Below are 5,389 nucleotides of genomic sequence, written 5' to 3'. Positions count from 1 at the left end.
CCTTTGACCGATCTTCACAAAAAACGTAGGCCAGGTGTATCGTGACCAGTCATACAAAAAGTTCTCAAGGAGCATTATGAAGAACGCAACAGGAAGCCCACCATTTTGCATTTAGTGGCCATATTCCACATTTTTACTTTGACGAACCTGTCCCAGGGCTTTCATCAGATCAACTTCAAATTGAGATGAGTGTCATCACAACAAGACGGAGATAAAAACTAACCCAAAGATCGATTTTTCATCACACGGTGTGACTGTGGCGTCAAAGTTTGATTACACGCCATCAAAACACAAGGTTCTGTATCTCGGACATACATGGTCCAATCGAGTCCAAACTAGACATGTAAGACAAGAGTCCCGGCCTGATGACATCTACACAGAAATCATGACTTAAAATCACAGCGCCACCTGCTGGCTAAAGGAAGTGTCATGTTTTATACTTTGATGAACTGCTCCTGGCTGCTTTACAATAAACAGCTCAAAAGAGCTCAGTCAAGTCATTGGACCATGGTCAGAATTATGACATTTCCTCAAACCGTGTAAACATTGAGGTGCGGCAAAGATTCATCCTTCGCCAAAGGAGACGATGTTGTCATAACTCTAGTGTCAGGGTGCGGTGAAGCAGTAGGACCCAGACGCAGAGTATTAACAAAAAGTGTAGTTTAATGCAAAAAGGAGTCTTTAACAGACAAAACAACAAAAGCACACGGGAGAACACACAGGAGGCTTACACAGGAGATGCAGAGGTGCAGAGGCCCAGGAGACACAGGATACGAAAAACACCGGAGATCACAACTAACAGACGACAACATACGACAACAATCCGACAAGGACAAAGGGGAGCACAGAGACTTATATCCACACACAGGGAAGGCAGGGGCAATTGGACACAGGTGTAACACATGAGGACTGGTGCAGACAATCACAGACAGGAAGTAAAAAACACACTATGAACAGAGACTACAAAATAAAACAGGAAACAGAACATGGAGTGGGAAAACCAGAGACACAGAAACACATACAAACATAAGCACAAGAATATACATGAAACACGAGGTACTAATAAACTGAAAACACTTTGGAAATGGTGGAAACTAAACATTGACAACCCAGTGTGCATAGTCCTATCACTACCAAACTTCTGTCTCATGATCAGAGACCAAGCCTGAACAGCTCTATGTGTCAATATTTCCTCAGTGTCATAGCGCCACCTACTGATTTGCCATGAAACAGGAAGTACTTTGTAAATCTACTCTGCATTATCCAACCGGCTCCGAACTACTGACCTATGATCACAAGCCTGACCTGAACAGTTCCATATATTCATATTAGTTCAGGGTCATAGCGCCACCTACTGATCAGTGTGATAATTAAGTTGTTGTAACATTGTCCAATTGACAGAAAATGCTCACGCTACATCAGAGCCCCTACTTGAACAGATATATTAGTCTGTAGGTAATAATAGTGATGGCGCCACCTACTGGCAACAGGAAGTAAGCTTTGTTTTACAACTATCATTGATTTACATAAAATGTTCACAGCGTGATGTGCAATTGATAGCGTGGACCGTAATGAGCAATTAGCAGGCAAGGATCGACGTCGCGTGACGGACGCAGGAAGTGAAGTGTTTATCCTTGCCGCAGTGCACAAAACGCATGCAACGCGGAGACGTGCGCTTGGTCATTGATCGCTCTCTCCACCGACCGCAACAGGCTTCGAAATGCGTGTGCTCGGGCCCGTTAGTGCTACAACGTAGCCCTAGTTCCAATTGTATCTCAGTAAATAATATAAACTCTGTACAAACAGTAGGATACTAACTAATGAGTAATGATCAGCAAACACCGATCCTGTAGCCACAAGAGGGCACATGCGCAACACAGCCTGTGCTTGTGTTGTCATTTCAGTGACAACAACAATATTCATGACAATGTTGTGATTTGATACCTTGTATAAACGACCAATGTACCACAAGCTGTAGAGCTTGTTAATACACAATGAGAATTCACCTGAAGTTCATGTGGTATAGCAGTGGTTTGAAAACAGATGAAGTTACACTTCTTGGTAATGCACAATCTAAATAGATTCAATCAAATCCACAGGAAGCACCAGCAGCGCAAGTTTGACCTCGACCACTCCAGGAACAAATGGTGAGCAACGACAACTTGCCTCAAATTTATGTGGTAATGCTCCAACTGAACTTGTATTTGTCTCGTCACATGCAGTTTGGTATGTTTTTCAATCATGACAATACTAGGAAGAAAATCTTCCATGATAACAGTAATTTCACCCTGTATGTTTTTGGCTTCTTCCAGGTACAACCTCAGATGGGGGAACAGAGCTCGCCCTTCACTCAACTTCCATATTCCTAGCTGCTGTGCTGACATCCGTGCTTCAAATGCTACAACTAACCTAAACAACGTTGTGACTTTAGCATCCTAATCAATAATTATTACATTGTTCGGTAATGCTTACATCTTGAGTGTGATTCATTAACTTTAATGTCAATGTTATTTATTCACACCTGAAGAACTTTGTCAGCTGCTTAATGTCCGCTTAACTCTATCTCTTCATGTTGTCAACAAAACAAAATCAAAATAATCGGTTTTAAGTGATGATCTAACGGGATAAACATACTGGGATTTGGGAATGAATTCTTTATGATGACAATTGTGTTCAATGATTATTAAAAGTGTAATACAAATAAATCCTTCGAATTTACTGATCATTTCATTATAATTTCAACTGTACTGCTATTCTTAAAATTTATAAATGTATACTAATTAACTGTTGCTTGTATTTCTTTCTTGGAGCAGATTTTAAAGAAATTCAACATAATGTCCTGATGTTTTCCTACCTCAATAAATTCCTTTACTGCACTTTTTAATAGCATCCGAAGTAGCAGAGCATACATATACAGAAAAATATCCAGACAAGTGTCTTACTTGTTTGCACTAAAAATAAAAGCGTCTGCACATTTTCTTTCTAGGGGACACAAATGACTGATCACAAGGCAATGCTTTGTCACCAACGTTTATTTTCTGAATCCATTTTCAAAAGGCCCACTTTATTTAACCTTTATTTCCCACATTTCAAGATATCTGCAAGGAATTTAAAATATGAAAGAACTGTTCATACACTAAACCTGGATAATATCTTTATTTTGTTAAATTCAATCAAAAAACTCGCACCAAAAAAATAATAAAGTAGAAAAAAATAACACTCCCACCTAAAACTGAAAAAGCATTACCCCACATATAAAATAATTCTACTAATATTCAATCCAAGATACTAGATGTTAGATTTCACAAGACTTGTACTGTACATGTTAACTACTGTATGCTAACATTATTGCTAACAAGCTGATAATTAGCAGGTATAACATTTACCATACTCACAATCTTATTTAAGCACGCTAGCATGCTAACATTGGCTAATTCCCCCTGCGTGGCAATCGTATTACTGGATAGTATTCATGAAATTACACTCAAAACCATCAGTTACTATGTTTACATGGACACCAATATTCCGACTGTTGACCTTCATACAGAATAAGACATCATGTTGATTATGTTGTTTTCATGAGTTGCTAATAGAATTCAATTCAATTCATATTCCTGTTTACATGTCACAGAGCAGTCTTGTTAGGACTCATCACTATGTCCACTAAGTCATTATGTCCGATGTCAATCCGACAGATTTAAAACCCCAACTTGAAATAGCATCTTGTTTACACCCAGGGCAAATGTCATCTAGCAGTTGGTTACTGCCGTATGCCGATGTCACAAAATTCAATGAAAACTCCAGCAGGACCTTTTAATGTTATTAAGACATATACATGTCTACATAATCTGACTTAGCTTGGAATACTCCACATTTCTTGATTTGAATATTGCTTATTCTGAGTAGGACCTTATTCAGGTTAAAGTAATCAATAAATTCTCTTTATATGACATTGTCTTATTCTAGTGTCTTGATCGGATTAATATTGAAATGTTGCTGTTCATGTAAACATATTCACTGTTAACAACATGGTAATCATATAGAGACAAAGGTGGAAGATTACAGAAAGTGATGTGGCTTCATGGGTACCACTGATACATGCTACAAACCAGGTTTTATGGCAATTCATCTATAAATGTTGAAATATGCAAGTTTGAACCAAAGTTGTGGGCAACATGCTTATTGCATGGCCCCCAAAAATAGTATTTCCATCTAATAGCAAATCAGAAAATGCAATAACCCACTTAAAATGAACAGTACCCATTCAGGGAGACAACTTTGCACATTAGTACATTGACTAGGGGTGTAGCCATGATGCACGCAGAGAATGATTTGACCTTTTTTTTGCCAGTTTTCAGTGAAGCATTTGTAAAAAAAAAATTATTCAGAGTATCTGATAGCATATCTGTGTGTGTGTATCCAATTTGTTCTCCCACTCAGCTTTGCAATGGAGTGAAAGAAACGACCTGTAGTTAAAAAAATATAGAACAGCTAACTTGCAAAAGAGATTACTTTTTTTGTTCATTTATTCTATTTGCACATCGTCTGCTGCAGTTGTTCCAAATGAGTCCTGCAGCTCATCTTCTCTGTCAGTTTAAGTGTACATGGAAAGGTACATCCACTGTAAATAAACATAAGATAGATTATTCATTTGCTTCTGCATTTCTGCTAGATGCTCAAAATCATCATCACTTCATCACAGAGAATTAACAATGTCCTGTAGAAACAATAGTGGAATTCTATTTGAAAAAAAGGTGATTAACAATAAGACATTTTCAAATCAACACCTGTGCAGGTTAGGAAAAGATAAAACCATTTTAAGAACTCTCAAAAAAGTATTTAAGAACTCTGTAGAGCTTGTGTTACCTCTGATTCACCAAGAGTCATGGCCGTTCCATCAGACAGCTGCTTGAAGACTTCTATTGAGAAAAAAGCAACGTGTTGTTACTAAACGCTTCAAGTGAAATAATCATAGCCATTAGAATGCAATGGACAATGGTACAGAGCAGCTCAGGCTTGCTAAAACACTACACAACACAAAATTCTCCAAATGGTAATAAGTGAAGGGACTTATTGAAAGTTATTGGACTGCTGAGAAAGATTGAACGTTATGTTTCCACTTCACCTTAAACTCTAGTATCCTGTACTGTTGCCAGGGATTTATTACACAATAACTACTGAAGTGATTTATCTGAAACTTGGTGAAAGGGTAGGGTATAGGCCATGGAGGGCAGAGATTTTTTTCACTTTAACATGACAAGGTAGATGTTAGCCTTGGTGGATGTAAGCACTCTCTAGTACTTAATGTTGTATCTCCCCTTGACTGAAAGAGTATTTTTGCCAGAGAAGAAAGATGATTTTAAAGAGCATTGATAGAAGCCATCTTTGT

At 38.1% G+C, this 5,389-nt stretch overlaps 1 long non-coding RNA gene across 1 annotated transcript in view; it reads right to left on the bottom strand.

Moving 5' to 3' along the window:
• Nucleotides 1-3,014: 3,014 nt before the first annotated feature.
• Nucleotides 3,015-5,389, bottom strand: part of LOC124851128 — a 5,039-nt gene continuing 2,664 nt past the window's right edge. The window contains exons 3-4 of the long non-coding RNA XR_007033070.1: nucleotides 4,867-4,919; nucleotides 3,015-4,621 (exon numbers count right to left, since the gene is read on the bottom strand). This is a non-coding gene — a long non-coding RNA (uncharacterized LOC124851128). The remainder of the gene's footprint in view (nucleotides 4,622-4,866; nucleotides 4,920-5,389) is intronic.

Source organism: Hippoglossus stenolepis, chromosome 10 (genome assembly GCF_022539355.2).
Source record: "Hippoglossus stenolepis isolate QCI-W04-F060 chromosome 10, HSTE1.2, whole genome shotgun sequence".
NCBI lineage: Eukaryota > Metazoa > Chordata > Actinopteri > Pleuronectiformes > Pleuronectidae > Hippoglossus > Hippoglossus stenolepis.
The sequence above is the reverse complement of the archived record's forward strand: the minus strand, read 5'-3'. Positions and strand labels throughout refer to the sequence as shown.